Below are 23732 nucleotides of genomic sequence, written 5' to 3'. Positions count from 1 at the left end.
TTATATAAACTGTACAGATGGTTGCACAATGTCGGAAGTTGGAGATGATTCATATGAAAGAGCCTCCTCGTATGAAGCTGATGTGAGACAGACAATGGTACATGAACTTGCAGAGCATGAAGCCTCCTGAAGAAGCGTGTGTGCACTTTTAGCACCATTGATGGTCGACGGAGGCAGATTGCCAGGATTTTGATGACCGTATGGAGAAAGATTGGAGGACATCTTTATTTGCTAAGTTAGAAAACTAGTTTTTAGATTTATAAAAGAAAACCAGAAAGAAGATTATTTAGTTATTTATTTTGTTTCCGCTGAACTCGATATTACATTTGATTCTTGATTCTTTCCTTTGATTATTTCTTGGATATTTATCGAAGTATTTGGACTCCTATAACCTTTTTATTAATTATTGCACTATTCTTGCTCTTGATTACATGTATTTGTATTTATTATTATTGATAGACTAAAACCATAGATCCTATAACGGTTCATATCCGGCAGTTGTCGGGCGGGTAACCGGGCCCGGCGGCGGGGTGTGACAGTCGTGCTCTAGCTTTTGGCTCCTTGAAGGGACTAGAAGAACTACCTCATCTTCTAGTTGGAGGTTGCTTTATCTTGGAGGTGGTGGTGCGAAGAACCCTTGGTAGAAGGGTGCATCAATTACCTTAAAGACAGCACTCAAGGTGTGACTCAACCTCACTGATCGGTGGTTTGTTCGGTTGCAACATCAAGCTCTCCGGATTGGCTAAGGATTTTAATCTTTAACTATAACCTCAGCTATCTTTATTGGTCTGAACAAGATACGACTTATTTGAACTTAATTGAATGAACAATTGATAAACAAACATAAAAAAAAATATTTCAATATTGTTGCAATTTCATTTTTTGTATTTTGTAGAATTTGTAATACAATTACCCACAACAAATCATGAATTTAAACTGAAATTTTACTCCAAAAAACAATAGATAGACAGGGTTAACCCACCATCCTTTATAAAACACACATGGCAGATCTATGACTCTAGCACCCATCTTAAGTTTTAGACAAGATAAGGACATAAATCAAGCCTTTAGAAAAAAGAGAAATACGAATAGACTAATTTGTCACAGATGCCTGAACAGCCAGATAATCATTATGCTATGGGGAAACAAGAAGAAAAAGAGAAAGCTTAGATCATAGTGTTTTGTAGGCAAAACAATTGCATGGCCAATCTCCATAATCATTCAAAGGATTTCCCAAGAAAAACAACATAGTATGATAGGAAATAAAAGCATTACAGGTATTGGGATATCAAACAGGGTAATTAAATCATTTTTTATTATGTAACAGGGGCAGTGTGGTCTTTCTACATGTGTTAGGATAGACTATGTCTTATGGTTTTGTTTGAGGGGTAAGAGGGTAATTGCACTTGTATTTATTGCATGGTATGTATTTGGGGGTTTAGGGATTTCATCCTCATACGATCAGATCTCTCTCTCTCTCTCTCTCTCTCTCTCTCTCTCTCTCTCTCTCTCTCTCTCTCCGCTCTCGCTCTCGTTCTCGGTTCTCTGGAGTTCTTGTTCATCCTGTGTGCAAGAAGCTTGGATTGGTTGTTGTTCCTTTGATCTTTGGTTGTGCGATTGACTCTTGCAAAGGTGGATAAACAGCTACTGCTGTTGGAGCGTGAAAGTACTTCTGTGTTGCTTTCGGTTTGGCGCTCAAAGGAAGATTGAAGTTGGGTTTCATCTGTGGTTTCAAGTGTGATTGTTCCTGGTCTTGGTTATTATCTTTCTTGTCCTTTTTATAGGTTATTGTCACTGATCTTAGGGCTGTAATCCTTCTCTGTTATTCTACGATTGCATGAGCTTGGTGAGTGCTCAACTCATCCTTGGACGTAGGTCTCTGACCGAACCAAGTAAAACCCTGTGTCTTGTCTCTTGTTTCTTTCTTCTTAATCTTTCTTGGTGATTATCCGCTGCGTATGTGTTAGATTTCTTAACAGTTTAGGCATCAGAGCCATCGTTTCTGTTCTTGGCTGGATCTGTTAACTCTTGATTAACCTAGGTTACTCTATTCATACACTTTTCTGTTAGATTTTATCATACTATATGCAATTGCTGATGATACAAATCTCCCATTTCGGTTTCAATTTCTGGTAACCCTAACCTCAAACCGAAACCCTAATCTAGGGTTTTGCTAAAATTGATTTAGGGCTTTTATGTAATTGAATGTGTGGAGTAGATTGTATATAAATTCCCTAATTATTGACTTGATTTTGCAATTTATTTTGGCTCATTAACTGTACGGTGGTTCGGCCATTAGGGTTGCTTGTATATAATTTGGGGCTTTTATGATATGCATGTTGTTTATATGAAATTGATAATTATTTCATGTTTATAATCTGATATTAATCAAGTCTTGATTCTCAGATTATTAATTGCATATAGTGTTAAGATTTCTGATTTGTATTGTCACTTACTGTTAACAACTTTGTTTATTATTATTGAAGTGTAATATTCTGTTATAGCCTTATAGATTCTGTTATCTATTCTCTTGTCTCAAATCTGATATTGACTTACTATATATTTCAGAAACTGTTTATTTAAATTCTGAAATTTATTTAGTATATAATATCAAGTGTGTTATTGGTTTACTTAGTTAAATATAATCTGACTGTATATTCTTGTATAGTCTTTTGTCATGGCCCCAACCCGGTATGTGTTGGAGAAATTTTATGGTAAGGAAGACTATATGGTATGGAAGAATAGGATGCATGCTATTCTTGTTCAAAACAAATGCCATAAGGCTTTAAAGACTGATAAAGAGATCTCCTTGACCATGACTGATGAAGAAAAGAAAGATATGCAAGATATGTGCTATAGCATTATCATTTTGCACTTGAGTAACACCGTGATGAGAAGGGTAAGAGAGTGTAAGACTGCAACCCAGGTTTGGCTTAAACTTGAACAACTATATATGGCTGCTTCTATACCAAATGTTACATTATTGAAAGAACAATTATTTAGTTTCAAAATGGATGCTTCTAAGTCTTTAACTGATAATGTAGAGAACTTTTATAAATTGTAATGTGATTTGGCTGATTTAGATGAAGAGTTATCTGATAATACCCTTGCTGTCCTATTATTGAAATCTTTGCCTGATTCTCATGTTGGTGTTAAGAATGCTATTAAATATGGTAGAATGTCTATAACCCTTGATGATGTGATGGAAGCATTGAAAATTAGGGATATAGAATTAAAAACTGAGAGGAAGGTAAAGCATGTTAGTGAGGGTTTGTATGTTAATTCTGAAAATAGAAGCATGTATGAAACTAAGAAGAAGTTCAATAATAATAATAAGAAAAAGAAGAAGTTTGTTGCAAAGAATGATAATGTAAGTGCAAATCAAAATTTTAATGGAAAATTTAATAATAATAAGAGGGTTTGTTATTATTGTAAGAAAGAAGGACGTATTAGAAAGTATTGTAGAGAGAGACTTCAAAAGTTGTAAAATGAGAATGGAAATGAGAGAATGGAAGCTACACATGTAGTTGATGCGACTAGTGATGCACTAGTGGTTTCCCCTTGTAGTGATCATGATGCTTGGATCTTAGATTCAGGTTGTACTTTTCATATGACTCCTAGAAATAAGTGGTTTATCACTTTTGAGTCCAATAGAGGTCGTAAAGTATTAATGGATAATGATCATGCTTGTGATGTTGTGGGGATTGGATCAATTAGACTTAAATTGAATGATGAGACTATTAGAGATCTAGAAAAGGTGAGACATGTACCTGGACTTAGGAGAAACCTGCTGTCCTTGAGTCAGCTTGATACTAGGGGTTTTCATTACACCTCTAGGGATGGTTCTCTTAGGGTTATAAGGGGTAGTAGTGTAACTCTAACTACTGATTTGAAGAATGGTTTATACTTCTTGAATGGAAGTGTGGTTTTAGGGTCTGCATCAGTCTCTAGCGGAGTTCTTAGTGAGGTGGAGCTTTGGCATAGGAGATTGGGTCATATAAGTAGTAAGGGGCTTGGACACTTGTATAAAAGTGGTCAAATAAGTCTTAAGAAATTTAGCCCTTTGACTTTTTGTGATGTGTGTGCCATGGGTAAGCTCCATAAGATTAAATTCCCCCATTATTCATGTAAGACCTCTCATGTGCTTGAATATATACATTCTGATTTATGGGGAAGTCCAAATGTACCTTTGTCTCTTTCTGGTGTCCAATATTTCTTGTCTATTATTGATGATTACTCTAGAAAGACTTGGCTATATTTTCTTAGGGATAAATCAGTTGTCTTTGATAAGTTTCAAGAGTGGAAAGTTTTGGTTGAAAATCAAGAAACTTAGAACTGATAATAGTCTTGAATTTGTGAATGAAAAGTTTCTGATTTTTTGTAAGGAACATGGTATTACTAGACATAGAACATGCATCTATACTCCTCAGCAGAATGGAGTGGCTGAGAGGATGAATAGGACAATCATGGATAGAGTTAGATGCATGTTGATTGAATCTGGCCTAAGTAAGAAATTTTGGGCTGAAGCTGCTAGTACAGCTTGTTATGTCATTAACAAATCTCCTTGTTCCTCTGTTGACTTTGAAACAACTGATTTTAGGTGGAGTAAAGTGCATACTGATTACAATCTGTTGAAACCTTTTGGTTGTGTTTGTTTTGTTCATCAAAACAAGGGTAAACTTGAGCCTTGGGGTAGGAAGTGTGTCTTCCTAGGGTATCCTTTAGGTGTTAAAGGATATAGGCTTTGGTGTTTACAAGATAAGAAGATTGCAATTAGTAGAGATATTAAAATCAATGAACTTGAATTTCTGAAAGTTGATTCATCAAGTGTTAGATCTAACTCCCATGATCTAGACAAGACCATATTTGAGGTGGAGTTAGAGGATAAATCTGAAACTGAGATTGATGAATCTGATCCTAAGGTTGAGGATGATGATCTAGAAGCTGGTAGTGGTTCTTTAGATGTTAAAGAAGAGCTTAAAGATGAGGATCCTTTATATGGTTATTTATTGGCTAGAGATAGGTCTAAAAGAGATATTAAGAGGCCTTCTAGATATGCTAATATGTGTGAATCTAATGCTAGTCCATATCTGATTTCTTATGCTCTTAATGTAGCTGACCAGCTTGAGGGATGTGAGCCTAGAACCTATAAAGAGTCTCTTGAATGTGGGGACAGCAAGCTTTGGCTTGTTGCCATGGAAGATGAAATGGAATCTTTAATGAAAAATCAGACTTGGACTCTTGTAGATAGACCCAAAGGAAAGAAACTAATTGGTTGTAAGTGGGTTTATAAATTTAAGGCTGGTATTCCTGGTGTAGAACAACCTAGGTATAAGGCAAGATTAGTAGCTAAGGGGTATTCTCAAGTTAAGGGAATTGATTATAATGAAGTGTTTTCACCTGTTGTGAAACATACTTCTATTAGAGTTCTTCTTGCCCTGGCTGCTCTCCAAAACTGCATTCTTGAATGGTAAGTTAGATGAACATATATATGGTACAGCTTGAGGGCTTTGTTGTGAAAGGAGTGAGACTAAGGTCTGTTATTTATTAAAGTCATTGTATGGCTTAAAACAATCACCTAGGCAATGGTATAAAAGATTTGATGAATTCATGCTTTAGAATAGTTACAAGAGAAGCTCTTATAATAATTGTGTTTATTATTGTGAGTTTAGCACTAATTCTTTCATTTATCTTTTACTTTATGTTGATGACATGCTTATTGCATCAAAGGATAAATCTCAGATTTGTAAACTTAAGTTTATGTTGAAATCTGAATTTGAAATGAAAGATTTAGGGGCTGCTAAAAGGATTCTTGGCATTGATATTCATAGGGATAGGCCTAGTAGTGTTTTGACCTTGTCTCAGGTAGGTTATATTCATAAACTTGTTAACAAGTTTGGACATGATAATATTAGAACTATTAATACTCCCCTTGGTGTTCATTTCAAGCTTAGAATGGATTATAATGCTGCTGTAACTGATAAACCATATCAAGAATGTGTTGGTAGTCTCATGTATTCTATGGTTTGTTGTAGGCCTGATATAGCATACTCTGTTGGTCTTATTTATAGATACATGAGTAGGCCATGTGATTCACATTGGGATGCAGTTATGTGGTTGTTGAGATATCTGAAAAATTCTGCATCTTATAAAAGTATTCATGATAATTCTTGTACTAACAAGTTAGGCATTATTGGATATTGTGACTCTGGTTTTGCCTCTGATTTGGATAAGAGAAGATCCATAACTTGATACTTGTTTACTCTTGGTGGGAATCTGGTGAGTTGAAAGTCCACACTCCAACATTTGGTGGCACTTTCAACCACTAAGGCTGAGTACATTGCCTTGTCTGAGGCTGTGAAGGAATGCATGTAGCTTAAGGGGCTTCTTGGGGAGCTTGGTTTTCATGACTTGCATTCTCTTGTTTATTGTGATTCCCAGAGTGCTTTGTGTCTTGCTAGGAACAGTGTGTTTCATGAATGAACAAAGCATGTTGATGTAAAGTTGCATTTCATTATAGATATAATTGCTAAGGGTTTAATTGATATATGTAAGATAGATACTTCTATTAACCCTACAGACATTATGACTAAAGTTGTACCTGTTAATAAGTTTGAGTCTGCCTTAAACTCATTGAAATTATTATCTCTATAATTTGCTTTACATTGTTTTATATTTATTTGATGGGTTGTGTTACTCTCAAGTTTATGCATCGGCAAAATAACAGAGTCAAGATGGAGAATGTAATATGTAACAGGGGCAGTGTGGTCTTTCTACATGTGTTAGGATAGACTATGTCTTATGGTTTTGTTTGAGGGGTAAGAGGGTAATTGCACTTGTATTTATTGCATGGTATGTATTTGGGGGTTTAGGGATTTAATCCTCATATGATCAGATCTCTCTCTCTCTCTCTCTCTCCTCTCTTGCTCTCGTTCTCAGTTCTCTGGAGTTCTTGTTCATCCTGTCTGCAAGAAGCTTGGATTGGTTGTTGTTCCTTTGATCTTTGGCTGTGCGATTGACTCTTGCAAAGGTGGATAAACAGCTATTGCTGTTGGAGCGTGAAAGTACTTCTGTGTTGCTTTCAGTTTGGCGCTCGAAGGAAGATTGAAGTTGGGTTTCATCTGTGGTTTCAGGTGTGATTATTCCTGGTCTTGGTTATTATCTTTCTTGTCCTTTGTATAGGTTATTGTCACTGATCTTAGGGTTGTAATCCTTCTCTGTTATTCTACGATTGCATGAGCTTGGTGAGTGCTCAAGTCATCCTTGGACGTAGGTCTCTGACCGAACCAAGTAAAACCCTGTGTCTTGTCTCTTGTTTCTTTCTTCTTTATCTTTCTTGGTGATTATCCGCTGCGTATGTGTTAGATTTCTTAACATTTGCGTTATGGGTTTGGGTTTCAAGATGGCTCTCCTTCCCATGATCAATCTCTTAACTACAGAAATAGATTAACAACTTCCCTGATAACTTGGAAAAAAATAAAATCATTTAGAGAATCCTGATACTGAAGAGGTCAAGAACACCCAAAAATGACAACCTAACCATGGCATCAACCAGAGCTTGATCCATTCCATCACTCCTATCTTATAGATCATCAATGGCCACCCATTAGTGATGAAGGCAAACACACAAGCCAAGCTTATCATCAAATCGAAGTGCCACATCAACCTATTAGGATGATTAGTAACATTGAGAAACATGAATATGAAATGCAAGTTTATAAATTAGTAATTAGTCCTTGAACTCCATATCTATATTGACGTTATCCCAAACTAATTAATTTGAAAGTAGAATCATTGATACATACCAGTGAGCTATAGATATCCAAGGCCTAATTGGACCATATCCAAATATGATAGCTTTGCTTAAGACCGGGGATGAATCAAACTCTTCTTTGTATATGGAGACCCGTGTAGTAATCAAGCATATCAGATTCTATCAATTCCAATCGTAAGAGCTTTCAGATATGATAGAGATGCAAAAAGGAATACCAACAGCAAAAACCAAACAATGAAACAGTTAGAATCATCCAAGCTTTCTTTGTTTCTTCTGAAATTAGTTAACCACAAAATGTCATCTTGATGGTATCTAAGCTTCAAAAAACCTGACCCAAGTTCACCTGGGACTACTGGAACAACTAATATGATTGCAACAGCAACACCTCAGTCTCATCAGAAATTGTTGGACGACACACCTTTTGTAAATGCAACATGTATATAAAGGTAAAAAAACAAGTTAACTCTCAGATTATATTTGAACAAGTTAACTCTCATTATCTACAGCCAAAAAGTAGTATGAACTGTCAACTCAAACCAGAATAGGAATTTAATAACTATAGTATGTTTGATTACAGCTCCAAACGGGTACTTGTTTAACATCCAACATGCATGGATAAGAGGAGAACCATCAAAGGGTACCACGACAAGATTTTACCTTGATCTCATAATCTGGATGTTTCTCTAGGGCTTTACAAAGACAAGGAGTCGCAAGTTTGGCAATCCATCTTGCAACTGCAACCATTTCACAATGTGCAAAGACTTGTCCAGTAATCAAGCATATCAGATTTTATCAATTCCAATCGTAAGAAGCTTTAGACTGCACTTACAACTTAGTTGTAACAATGTAGGCCTCAGTTGGAACCACTGATCAAGCCCTTTTGGTATAGATATAATCCTGCAAGTGACAGGTAATCTTATGTCATTGTAACGTTCAAACATACAGATTTAACCCTAGGAAAGTCTATGAGTTCAAGTGATCTTATGTCATTGTAACATTGTAACTTTCAAACATACAGATTTAACCCTAGGAAAGTCTATGAGTTCAATGGGTGCTACAATTTCAATGGCCACCTTTCAAGTCTCTTTACCTTTCAAGTCATTACACACTTTAGAAAAGGAAGAGTTAGGACTAGAAAATGACCTGTAGTAACCTGCATGTAGTGTATTCAAGTGAAGGGGAGGGGGAGAAAGAGAAATGCAAATGGAAGAGTGAGAGGTCCTACCATTTATAAATCTACAAATACATACTAAGTAGAACTATACAACTCTTAAAACTCCATTCGTGCCTCAATGAATTTACACAACCATAGTTCAAACAAACTATGAAATCAAAATACCAATTGTTCCAAATTCAATGAAGCACCAAATCTAAATACCACTTGTTCATAAATAAATAAATAACCAGTATGAATTGTCCAAAGTACTCAAGTAGCATATTATCAAGAAGAACTTAATAATATGAGCTACATCATCCTCTTTCTCTGCCAACATTGAGATCCCTTGGTGCTTGTGACATGTGAAAAGATGCTTCACACATAGCCAAATGTCCAATTGAAGCTTCATGTCCAACACTTGTTAGTTTGCTATTCACCAAAGAGGATACCTGAATTCAAAAGAAAATCACAAATAATACATATTTCAAGTGAATGTAATGACAAATGCATGAAAGACAGTAGAAACATATCTTGACATCATCAAGTATATCTATGTAAGTAAAACTTGATAATAGATGCCCTATCCTCCTCTTTCTCGGTTAGTAGTGCATTCCCTAGCTGGCTATTTTTTGTAAAGACATCTTTCGCAAGGAGGCAGGTCTCCAAGTCAAGCTCTATTATTGCATTAATTGTCTCACGAGATAAGTTCTTCTTTATCCTTTTTTTCCTCTCTTTTCTTTCCCGCATGCTTGACCAAATCTCTCAAAGCACCAGAGATCTCCTTCAACAAACTCAACTTTTTCAGCTCCTTTCTTATTCTTCTTAGGCTGTCCAGAGCCATCATCATCCCATGGTCTACCTCGAGATCTACTGCTACCTTCCTCTTGTGTAGTTTGGTTACATGATATTTCAGTTGCATTGGCATCAAGATCAAAACCCAAATTGTCAATCCCAATCCCATTCAATGGGGTGTTTTGCTCATTGGCTTAAAGCACACTGAATGATGAGTCATCATAAAATCTGCAACAGTTGCAGCCTCATGACCAGTTGCAATCTTGTTGCCTAATGTTGCAGCAATGTCTAGGTGAATGCGATGCACGGAATGCTCCTTCCAATACTTCTGCTATTTTTTCTATAATTTTAAATTAAAAATTACAACTTAGAAGCTACCACAAAGTATTGAAATTGACAAATGATAGTTTCTGAACATATACTGTTACCTTGACTTCACTCCAGAACTGAGGGCCAGCATCAAATCTCATTTCACTTTCTGTCACATCCTCCCAGCCGGTACCCTATCTGGCATACCCGAGAGTGTGATCCACAGCCCGAAGATCAGGTATCGAGTAATCAACCTCCCACAAACAATAACATAATCATGAACAATAATAATAAAAGTGCGAAAGATAAACCATAGATCCAAATAAGGAAAGAATGAATCATATATAAATCAGAGTACTAAATATAATCAGAGTGTCTAAATCAAATAAGTAAAGTGAGGCGAAATCCCACTCTACAACCAGCGGAAAAGTAGTTCTAAAAGAGAATAAGCAGGATAGAATCTAATCCCAATAGCAGGTACAAAGGGTAACTAAATTGTTCTCAATTTTATAGACAATATCCCTATAAGTATGAATCTCATAAACGGCACAAGGGCGCTTCCACTCTAAGGTCGGACTAAGCATCGTACGGAGCATAACCACTCGCGGGATCTTCAGTGTAATTGTCGTAACCGCAATCACCTTCCTGGAGATATGCCTCTTCTCCTTGCGCTTCTTCATACGGGCCGTCATGATATTCGAACCCGTAGAATAGTCTAACAAACATTGTACAATAAAGGAATGAGTTTCAAAGAAACTCGCAAAAGGCGATTAAATCCATAATAACATAAATGGCAGGATTTCAGAACAAACAGAAATGCAATATGGTATGAGACAAACAATGAATGTATGAATCTAACTCTACATATGCTGGTCTCTATTGGCAGACATGCTTTAAGTCATAGCACCGTACTTCTTTAGGAAGGTCTCAATCACTAATCATCAGTTGGTAATGGGTCCGGCATCCCTCGGGACATTCCATGGCTAGGGGTATAGGTCACCACTCTCTCACATCACCATTGGTCTAAGTACCGGCGCATGTCGGTGGAAAGCCTAGCCAAATGCAAGTCTTCTACTTAGTTACATCAAGTCGGATCCAGATACGTCCATTCCTCGTCCCCGACGATCCTTTCCGGTATCCTTCACACTAGAGTCCTCATAGTCCCTGACTACGGACTCATCAACCCTATTGGTCATCCACATATGGTAAACGGGAAGCTCTCACGTCCCCTCACGGGTTGGTTACCGGTCTTGAGCGCCCGTGAGCCCAAGTCTATCCATATGCAACCCTACCAGTAAATGGCCCCCACAATGTGATTCCCTGTCCTCTCACGGGTTGGTTACCGGTCTTGAGCACCCATGAATCCCCATTGCTACCACGGGTCGTTCGGTCTCAATACTCCCTCCGATTAGGGTCCGACATAACGGGACATCCTAGCCAAACACTACTAGACAGTCCTAAATATGTCATCCAACAGCTTTAGGAAGGTGTCCAGAGGGCATCTCCGAAACATCCCATAATATTCCCGTAGTAGTCCAAGGACGAAGTGTCAAAAGGACACCTCTCCTTTCCAAACCATACTTAAGCATACACAAGCATCAATTCATAACATCACATATATGGTAACTTCATATATGGAAAGAAATCAATAATTACAATCAACTTGTATATAACTAGTAAGTAAATCATACATGAGTCAATTCAATATAAATAAGTAATGCTACTAATATCAAGACAGTACCACAGTAGTATAACATTATAAGAATCTAATTAAAGAAATAACTTAACAAGATTCAAATATAGAAACTAAGATATGCAATTTATGTTGTTAAAGAAGTAACCATCCTTACCTTTTATAACTTGCAAAGGAATCCTAAGAAATCAAGTAAGATCTTGACAAACTTGAGAAGAAGGTCCTAAACAAGTGTATACAACATATTAGGAAAGATCCCTAATGAAAAGATACCAAAACATCCAAAACAGACCAATTCGGAGTTGCTGTACTCATTGGTCGATTGGATTGGTCTACTGCCCCAGTCGACCAATCAGTTGACCAATGCAGATAGTAGCCTATAAAATCAGAGTTTTAAGATATAAAATCCGAATTTGGTGGTTCAAAAGGGTACTAATCAAGGGGTAAACTACATTAGTAGTATCCTAACATATGGGAGACCTCAAAACAATAATCAAATCAAGTCATCAAGATACAAATTAGGAAACATAAAGTTACCATAATTAGATCAATCATGGTTCTTGAAGAATTCAAGATAGAAATCAAAGACAAGAACAATAGGAGAATGAATCATTGATTCAGATAAAGGTATCATGAAAGGCATACTTAGATCTTCAAGAAAATAGACCTAAGAGCATAAATCTAAATAAGGAAACAAAACCTACCATATATGTAACTATCATGATTCATGAAGAAAACATGGTATGGTAGAAGAGAAACAACTAGAGATTGATAGATCATGGATCATGAAAAGAAAACACAGCAATTGACTACTAACATGATCAATATAGTAGATCTAAGGAGATCAGAATTCAAATCAAAAGATAAACAAAGACTAGATCATGGTTTGATCATGATTCCTTCAAAATGCAGCAGAGATGTTTGCAACAGAGAATGCAGCATCCCCTCTACTATCTCAACTCAAAAAGGAAAGAAAAACAGAGATGGAGAAGAAGAAGAGAGTGTAGACATACCTTTGATGCAAAAGGAAGAGTTTTGACGAAGATCCGTCAAGAAAAACACCAAGGATGCAAGGGAGATGACTTGCAGAGGTCTTTGGTTCGTTCCAAAGAGTTTGGAGGCAAAAAATACGAAGAAGACTCGAGATTGGACTTAAATAGAGCAAGCAAGACCTAATTGCCAAAGACAGCACCCATTGGTCGAGTGGATTGGTCGACTGGTCCAGTCGACCAATCGATCGACCAATCAGCCCAACAACTCCTAAACAGGGAATTGAAGACCCGGATCAAATCCAATCCTAAAGGGGTTTTGCACACATATCAAGTGACTTACGTAATAGGTAGAAATGCCTTCAAACCATGATAGAGAGCACTCCAAGTCCATCAACTAATCCGATCTTCATCAAGATTCAGTTTCCATAAATAGAACCTCATCATCAACTCTCATGGATTCAAAGCCAGACACCAAGTCCTCCACTGGGATGGCCCAAAGCTGACTTCTTACTTTACTTCGGGTCACTGGACCTACAAATAACAAGGTTTCCGGGTCAAGGTTAGGGTTGGGTTTTACACTTTCCATCCTAGACCACTTCACTTCTATAAGTCAGAAAGTGGACAGAGTCTAGTTCTCCAAATACGAAAATGATTGTAGCATTGTTCACAATCATAATGTTTGCCATACATTTCATGTATCCTTCTACTAATTTCCATCCAATGTTTTTTCTTCAGTGCGTTGTCTCCACCTCTACCATTGCTATGGATTTCTATGAACAACTCCATCGGGAGAGAGAGAGAGAGAGAGAGAGAGAGATCCCCATTGGCCATGAGGCTATGTTGTTGTCTCGTGACTGTGACACATTTCCAGGGTCCATCTGGTACAAATATTATGATATGATGCTAGCGCCAACATCCATACCCTAATTTGATTATGTATGAGAAAAAGAATACCACATAATTAAGAAACAACTAAACGGTTGAGTATATATGACGACAAAACAGCTGTTAAAGTAACAAAATACATCCATTTCTAGAGCACAAATCCCTAACCAAGCCTAGCAATTATAAATAGGATCACACAACACACAAGAAATTGTCCTATTTGTAATAGTTTAACTATGGCCATATCTTGAACTAAAATTTTCAACTATTGCACATTCTTCTTTTGAGACTTCAACACATCTTTCACATCCATTTATTGTTGTTGTATCTGCATACCATTGAATGTTTCTGAGGGTGGGGAATGTTGTCCAATTGGCTCACACCAACAGAAAAAAGAGCATCCATTAGGAAAGTCTTCACACCCTTGGTACAACCTATTAGGATGCCTGGATGACACAAAAATTCTTACTGCTTCCACTTTCCCACAACTGCATCTCGTGTTTTTATACTTCAAGTAAGAAGCTCTTACATCATTTACACTAGACGTTGACACCCTGAAATAGATGGTAGTGAAAAATAGTGTATGATGTATTTAATACCAAAATGATGATCATATATAGTAGAGTTACAGGTCTATAAAAAATGTATGATGTTGATAGTAAATCCACACATTCTAAAAAGGGATGCAATTTTAACATTAAAATTAATCATATTGTGACGAACTTGAAATAATACTACAAAATTTTAGATAAAATGAAAGCTAAAAAAGGAACTTCTAACTCAAAGACATACATTTAAATTAATGCAGTTCATTTTAAACATAAAATGTTAATACTTTATCATCTCATTCTGACTCATTGTTAGTCTCCAATTCTATGTCTTCATCATCATAAATTTTTGTTGTATATGCATTCCACAATTGTTCTTCTAGGTCATTTTGAAATGATTCTACATTAAATGAGTCATCATCATTGCCTTCATTTTCATTAGACTCACCATCTTCCTCATCTTCACCCGTGTGAGGTGCAGAAGAGGAACCTGTTGTGATCCCTAACTCCTGCATCCCCTCCCAGCAAGCCATTCCTCCTCTTCTTCAAGAGTGTTGTGGTTCAAAATGTGGTTGTAAAGCAATACACAAACTATGACAATCTTTACTTGAGTTCTGTATGGAAACTCTGTTTGATTCGCCAATATCTTAAAACGTTTCTTCAACCAACTAAAAGCACCTTCTATGACATAGCGCAACCTTGTGTGCCTTAAGTTAAACAACTCCTTTGCAATTTTGGGTCTTTGATTTCCCCTCTTCCATTCCTTGAGATGGTACCTAACATTCTGATATGGCATCAAAAAACCTCTCTAGTTGGCAAAAGCAACATCCGCAATATAGTATTTACCAGCTAGAACCACTAATTTTCCATCTCCATCTCTATGAATAGCATTATTTAAAATGCGAATCAGATGTAGACCCTTCCGAACCAACAAGTATATATGTAAATTTTTTACCATGGTCGCATGCAGCTAAAGTGTTTTGTGTAATATGACCCTTTCTATCACGAAACTTCTTATTGTTCAACGAAGACCCATGCTTCCTGAGAAGTTTTTTGAGTCTTTTTGACGGTATGGCTAATTGAGAGCCTTAATAGGATGGTTGGTCTAACCAATTAATTTCCTTAGATGAATGGCTGATCGAAGGTCTTTGTGGGATTGCCAACTAAATGCTTTGGTAAGATGGCTGGTCAAGAGCCTTAGCAAAATGGTTGACTTGTAAGATGGTTGATCAAAAGCCTTAACAAGATGGCTGACTAGGAGCCATTGTAAGATGGCCGATCAGAAGCTTCAATACGATGGCTGATCAGAAGCCTCAACAAGATTGCTAATCAAAAGCCTTAATAAGATGGCTGATCATTATCAAAAGCCTTAATAAAGTGGTCGATTAGAAGCCTTATTAAGATGGCTAACTAGGAGCCTTAATTAGGTGGCTGATCAGAATCCTTAGTACGATGGCTGACTAAGAGCCTTTATAAAGTGGCTGATCAAAAGCCTCAATAAGATGGCTAACTAGGAGGCTTTATGACCAAGCTTTTCATAGCTGGACATAATTGAATTACCAAAAGGGCTTAATTTCATTCTTTGTTGAGGAGTATCATGGCTACATACAATTTCTTGATACATGACAGATGGCTAATTCCAACACAATCTTTAAAGAATAGGTAGAAGCTTTTACAATTCTCTAGCTATCTTTGGATGTGTGGTGAGACTAGGGGGTTTTAGAAGCAATGGGTACAGTTTCATCATTGTGTCTAAGACTTTATTAAAGTGTCAACTAATTGTCTCACTAGAATGCCCAAAATTGTGCTTCAGAGTTGAATTCTTAATATAATGTCTAACACGATGTAAGAACATCCTCACTTGTTCCTCAACCAATACTAATGTGTTGTCTTGTAAGAGCCCCCTCGAACACAACAAATGAACCAAGGTATGAATGATTTTTTGCTCATTCTTGTTGGGTCACGACACGTACGGTTGGTGCTACCAATCATATGTTGGGTCCCAAGAAATCCACGTCAACCCATCTAGTCTATATGGTTCCCTCCTAAGGTAACTTCTTATATACCGGTCCATTATAATGACAACCACAGTAGCCACCATAATAATTAGGGATAATTACTATTGGCCCCCGTACTTTGATTTTATTACCATTGTATCCCCCTATACTTTTCAAAATTACTAATCCAACATTTAACTTTGTCTACAATTACTATTGTCCCCCTACCGTTAAGTTCCGTTAGTTTACTGATGACGTGGCATCTTTATATTTTCTCAAAAACCCCAAAAATACCCTTATAATTATCTCTTACATACCCTTTTGTCAAGTTCATGGTAGTACCCTTAATTAACTGTGGAGAAAAAACATAAGTAAAATGCGTTTTATTCTAAAAAAAAAAACACCAAATAAAGAAAGAATGATTGAATAAAATTCAAATAGAAACTGAAGAGGAAGGAAAATCGAATTCAACTCAAATTGGAAACTGAATATCACCTAATACATTTTCAAAATAAATGAAGTTTAGTGAAGGTGGGAAACCAAATTGGATTTGGATTTTGCTCATTTCTTTAATTCAAAATAAATGAAGCTTAGTGAAGGCAGGAAACCAAATCGGATTTGGATTTTTCCCATTTCATTAATTCAAAATAAATGAAGTTTATGGTAAAATTGACATTTAATTTGGTTTTTATAAATGGGATAGCATTGTCTTTTGATTTCTTAATTTTAATGAAGGGCAAATTAGACATTACATATTCAAACTAAACGGCTACTTAACACCGTTATAAGTAAGGGGGGCAACAGTAATTTCGTAAAACAGGTGGTTTTATTAGTAATAAAATCAAACTACAGGGGGGCAACAGTAATTATCCCTTTCCTTTAAGATCTGTATCCAATTTTAGTATATATCCAATTTAAATCTATATATTTTCTCTCTAATTACATTTCAGGCCATGGCCCGATACTCACCTTGCTGAAAAATGGCTTACTCAAGAGATCGTATCTTCCCCAACCGCACTAAGTTGATAATTATTTATTTTGAATTGCAGGATTTACGTCTCTTTCCATAGAGTCCACCAAAGTAGCAACTCCATTGGGTCCTACCTCCTCAACAGTCGGCAAACCAAGAGGAGTTTCAATTTCTGAATTTTCCAGCACACCATCCACCGTCCCTAGAAGCCCACCTCCATTAGGAGTGGAGGTACTAATAGTAGCCAAGTTCGGCTGAAAAACTTTGGCTTTTCTTTACACTGTTGAGCTACATGCCCCTCTCTCTCTCTATTGTAGAGTAAAAACTTTGTAATACCATCTTCGTACACGACCTTCTGAAAAAAACTAAAGACCTGAGAAGATCCAAGTTCTAATTGTTCAACTTAAACTTCATCCACTCGCTTTGGCCCCCGGTCGAGTTCGACTAAGATTCGAGCATAATGGCCAACAAATCCAAAATGAGTTCATCAATCTAAAGAGACAGGTTTACCCATTGTCTTTGGAATGGATAAAAGTACCTTTTCATGCTAGTATTCCTACTGCCACTCACACTGTTGCTGCTGACGGATAAAAATCTGCCAGTAGGATCCAGCTTGGATGGGGCTTGGCAAGGAATCGATACCTGGATTTCCTGCTGCGTTAGCATAGGATTGCCTCCCGGCCATGTTCCCACCACCAGCAAGGCAGATTCCCTAGGAGCCTCCAAATCCTCCAGAGTTTCAATTCTCTCTCCTCACTCATAATTTTGACTCCCTGGTTAGTTTGGTTTGTGATTTTGGTTTTCATATTTAGTTTTGGTTACAGATTGGTATTGCTATATATCTTAATGATAATATTAAAAACGAACTAAAATACTTAACTTATTCCAAAAAAAAATTACATTAAAAACAATGAAATACTTAACGTCTCTATTGCACATACAAATCAAGTGGCTTGACAGTAAGCCCACTTAATTGGGATCTGGTGTATTGTGGAGGATAAAAATGTGGTTGTTGAATTCACCCCAAAAAAATAAAGGATGAGCTGGCTGGCAAATTCGAAGATCGTGTGTTTACTGCTATATTAAGGAAACTAAGTTTTGTGTGTGATTTCCCAGCTCTAAGGATTGTGACATAGCATGCACTACATTGTGGCCCAACTCAACTTCTTGATTGTGAGATCCCTTAGACAATCTTGTACCTCTTATCCTTTTATAACAAATTTAATTTCACTACTAAAAAAAGTGATAAGATGTATAAATAATTAACATCTAGGGAGTATACCTATAGTAAGATGATATTTGATTGACAGAAAATATGGCAAGAAAACAATAAATAGGTATAGACGGTAAACTTAAAAGGGAAAACAGAAAAGACTATAAATGCACCAGCTAGCCAACCAAATAATGTTGACAGAAAATATGACAAAGAAGGCAATAAATAAGTATCTATGGTAAACTCAAATAGGGAAAATAGAATAGATTGTAAATGCACCAGCTAGCTAACCAAAGAATATTCTTTGTTCCATATATGAACTCCGCTCGCCTATTAAAAGCGATCTCCTCATCCCAATACTATTGCGCTCATTCTAACCGAGTATTGACTATATCTTGAAAAATGGCTTTCTTCCCTGCACCTTCATTTTCTCTTTTTTAATTATTTTAATTGTTGCAATATGCCCTCTTTGTGGTGCCATTGGAGATGATAGAAAGGCAAGTAATATCTGAATTTCTCTAGTATTATCCTTTCATTTTTATTACTAGTGAGCCTATAAAAGCTTATATGTTTATCTAGATTGATGGTTCTTATGTTGATTTTGGGTGGAAATTCTTCAAACCATTTTGATATGATGAATTACATACAAGTATTGATAGCACGCAATATTATCATTAGACGATTGTTGGAACCTAATTACTTGAATATCACTAATATTCGTTTGATGAGATTAGTTGTATCATTAAGCACTAGTTGGATTAATTGATCGGTAATTGATCCCATCTTATCTTAGTTAGCATAGAGATTATGCACTTGATGGATAAAATCCTATTCATAGCTCTATCATGTTGCTGATCATCATGTTCATATTGTTGACACGTGCAGATTTATAGTGTACATGGGTGCACTTCCTGAAGGAGAATATTCTCCTACATCTAACCACCTAAGCATGTTGGAAGAAGTTCTCGAAGATAGGTAATTGTTTCATAATTTATCTAAAAGCTTTTCACAATCCATCATGCATGTTCAAGCACTACACTATTGATATTGGGTGGGTAGGTGATCTTTGTTCTTCATATTGGGATGCTAAATCTTTGACGAGTTGATTATTATCGTATGAGAAAAATTATGTCTCTCCCTTGTACTTGTTCTCTATTTACTCTTATTCTCGTCTCAAATGTTTTTTCTCTAATTCTCCCCAAAATATGAACTATGACCCTCTTTTTCCCTTGATATTTTGGCCAAATTACCCTATTTGATTTATTATTTATTTTTCATTGTTTTTTTTTTGCACTTTTGCTCTTTTCATAGGAATCTATATGTGGATGTATATTTTTGTTTTTTATTATTTTTTCTTCCTCTTTTATAGAAATGCTTTATTTTTATTTTGTTTTTCTTTCTCCCTTTTTTAATAAGAATTCATTGAAGTGATTATATGTAAAAAAAAAAAAAAATCTTTCTCCCTCTTTTATCACAATCCATAAAACTTGATTAGCTGTACTTTTTTATTTTCTTCCACTTGTATAAGAATCCATCAAACGAAAAGAAAAGAAAATAAAAATAAAAACACAGTTAATCACACATAATGGATTCTTATTAAAAAAAAAAAAAGTGAGAAAAGGGGGGGGGGGGGAATATCAACAATAGAAAATATGTGATGATTGTTCAAAATCCCTTCCATAGCCCTCCTCCTCAAAGTGCTTTTGTTTTCAACTATATTTATGTTGATTAACCTACTGCCATTCTCTAATATGTTGCCTTATTTATTTCATTTCATTTTAAAAAATATTTTGCCTCATATTTATTGATTCATTATTAAGTGCTTCATTTGAGGATAGAATTATGTATATCCAATGTTTGTTACAGTAGCATTAACCTAAGTAGATTACAAAATTCTTACCAATATATCGACCTTTTTGTGCAGCTCAACACCAAGTAGTTTTGTGCGAAGCTATCATAGAAGTTTCAATGGGTTTGCAGCAAAGCTTAATGAACAAGAGAGTGAAAAGCTTGCCAGTTATTAACCAAAGAACTTTAATTTGTAAATTACATTTTAGTTTTTGACAACATCATCATAACATATTTGTTATAATGCCAGGCAAAGAAGGTGTAATATCCGTTTTCCCCAGTCGAACTCTCCAATTACAAACAACTAGGTCTTGGGACTTCATTGGTTTGTCCACTACAGTGATAAGAAAACCTAAAGTTGAGAGTGATCTGATTATTGGCATTCTTGATGACGGAATATGGCCAGAGTAAGAAAGTTTTAGTGACAAAGGATTTAGCGCTCCGCTGAAATGGAAGGGAGCCTGTGAAGGTGGCTATAATTTTACATGCAACAAGTAATCTCTTGATCTCATAGTTTGTTAATATTGAGTTGATTATATATAATATTGTATCCTTATATGTAGTAAAGAAAAGCATCTATATTTTACTCCATCAACAATTTTCAATTAATTTTTTTCTAGCAAGATCATTGGTGCTCAATTTTATGCCAAGCAAAATAATTCAACAAGGGATTCAAATGGACATGGAACACATACTGCTTCCACAGCTGCTGGTAACTTAGTATATGATGTGTGATTTTATGGATTGGCACAAGGGAATGCAAGGGGAGGTGTACCGTCAGCAAGGATTGCAGCCTACAAAGTTTGTAAGTTGGGAGGTTGCTCTGAGAGTGATGTCTTGGCAGGTTTTGATGATGCCATTGCAGATGGAGTGGATATCATCTCGGTTTCATTAGGACGGGGTTCTTTTTCGGACTTAGATGCAGATGCTATTTCAATAGGGGCATTTCATGCCATGCGAAAAGGAATCCTCACATCACAGTGCAGGAAATGATGGTCCGATCGGAGCGAACTCACTGCAAGTGTTGCACCTTGGATACTATCTCATTGCAGCAAGCACTATAGACCGACACATAATTAATAAGGTTGTTCTTGGGAATGGAGAGGTCATCCAGGTAAGAAGTATTATGCAGTTCTGATCACCAATTTTCCTACTTAATTTTATCTTATAGGGTTGGGAGGGTATGGATGTTATTGGCTTACTCAGGTACTAGCATCATCTGATCTGATCATTTGTCTCATAAACAGGAAATCATGCTATATAAGCCGAATGTGGCTTTTATTTTATTTTAAATGGTTTATTACACAACTAAGGAAATTTTCTGATTTATTTTAAGTATAATTTTGATCCACTCCTTGGAAGTGTCTCATAATGAGTGCTCAACGAGTTATAGGATTCAGTCACTTATAATATTCTAATCTAATAGTACTCATTGGATTCATCCTAACTGGTGAGTTAGAATGTTACACGTGGATGAATTCTATAGCTCAACGGGCACGCCTTGGATATCTCCCCCAAGGATAGGAGCTAAAATACTAGAAGAAATTGCATGATTTGGATTCATAATTGTCGCATTCAAGTGTTATTTATTTATTTATTTATTCTGTTGTCAGGGTAATGCAATTAATTCTTTTACTTCTAATGGAATAAATCGCCCTTTAATATATGGAAAAGATGCAATATCACCAACATGTGATGAAAAACATGCACGGTAATGAAGTTACTAACTGCTTGGATTACTTCTTCTTCTTCTTCTTCTTCTTCTTCTTCTTCTTCTTCTTCTTCTTTTTATTTATTTATTTTTTTTTTATTTAACTCCAAATCTAAAGGGACAATTGTGTCATAAAAGAACGAAAAGAAGGGAAGGAGTAGCTTGTGTGTAGAGCTTACCATACAAATTACATGCAAAGATTGCTTTCTTTTCTGTTTCAGACTTTGTTGGGGTGGTTGCTTAGCTAATGTGACCGGAAAGATCGTGCTATGCGATGAGTTCAGTCTGGGAGAAGAACCATTTCGAACTGGTGCTTCAGGGACAATACTACTAAGTGATGGAATAGATGACTACTCTTACACATTTCCTCTTTCTGCAACACATTTAATCCTCCAAAGGGGTGCTCTAGTCAAGGCTTACATGAACTCCACCCAGTAAGTTCAGAATAGTCAATGAGTTTGGATTAATGATCAATATTGCATATTCTGTGATGTTATGGGAACCTGTAGATCTATTAGGATAATTTTCTATGCACAATTAATTAAGGTTTTATACTTTTTAACCTATAGAAACCCCACTGCAAACATCTTGAAGAGTGAGGCAATACATGATTCTTCTGCACCAGTAATTGCTTCATTCTCTTCTCGTGGACCAAATGGCCTCACACCATCTATTCTCAAGGTTTCTCTCTCTCTTGGTCACAGTTGCTTCAATGAATTATTTAGTCTGTCTTTCACATCACAAGGTCTCCCTCTCTAATCTTAATTACAGCCAGATATAAGCGCCCCAAGGGTAGATATCTTGGCTGCATATTCATTGATTGCTTCACCATCGACCGTTGAAGATGATAAAAGGAGTGTGAAGTACGCTATTTTATCTGGAACCTCCATGGCGTGCCCTCATGCTACTGGTGCTGCTGCTTATGTTAAATCTTTTCATCCTGATTGGTCGCCCTCCGCCATCAAATCTGCACTCATGACCACAGGTGATACCCTCATTCTATCTATATTAATTAATAAGCTTGTAGTATTTGTTTATTAGCTCTAATCCAACTTTTCTTTCTCATAAAATTTCTATAGCTTTGCCAATGAATGCCACCAAGAACCCTGATGCTGAGTTTGCATATGGGGCTGGGAATATAGATCCAATGAAAGCTATAAATCCTGGTCTGATATATGAAATCTTAGAAGATGATTACATCAAATTCCTCTGCAATATAGGCTGGGATATCAAGAGGGTAAGACTTTTATCAAGGAACAACAACACTACCTGTCAAGCAGCAGGAACTAATGGAACGGAGCTGGATCTCAATTATCCAGCAATGACAGCTTTTCTTCAACAAGATGAGCCTTTTGTTCGTAAATTTACAAGGACAGTAAAGAATGTTGGCTCAGCAAACTCCACATACAGCACATCCATCACTTCCCATTCTATATTTAATGTCACAGTTAATCCTACTATTTTGCATTTCGAGTCCTTGAATCAGGTTAAATCATTTATCGTCACTGTATCTGGGACCAAATTCCCTGCATCTTCTGCTGCGTTTGCTTCACTTGAGTGGTTGGATGGCACTCATACTATTAGAAGTCCGATTGTTGTTCACTCAATTAACAGCTTCTAACTTCATATTCATGTAAGAAACATATGTTTTGCTAATATTTTAATGATTTTTGGGTGTCAGTGGTTCCTACTTCTGAGTGTTTTTTTTTTTTATTTAAAAAATTGTTTTCTCTAATCTATCTGATGGTGCATGATAGATGGTTGAATTATTCATGGGGATTTATCATATTCCATATGAAATCTATTGTCAAACACCAAATCCTACTACTTTCTTTGGTTGCATT

The 23732-nt window shown here is 36.3% G+C and overlaps 1 pseudogene; it reads left to right on the top strand.

Moving 5' to 3' along the window:
• The first annotated feature begins 2677 nt into the window (after positions 1-2677).
• On the top strand, positions 2678-23509 carry LOC149022655 (subtilisin-like protease SBT4.3; annotated as a pseudogene).
• Positions 23510-23732: the final 223 nt, after the last annotated feature.

This window comes from Hakea prostrata, chromosome 3 (assembly GCF_041222555.1).
Source record: "Hakea prostrata isolate BN-2017 chromosome 3, UWA_Hpros_2, whole genome shotgun sequence".
Lineage (NCBI taxonomy): Eukaryota > Viridiplantae > Streptophyta > Magnoliopsida > Proteales > Proteaceae > Hakea > Hakea prostrata.
The sequence above is the reverse complement of the archived record's forward strand: the minus strand, read 5'-3'. Positions and strand labels throughout refer to the sequence as shown.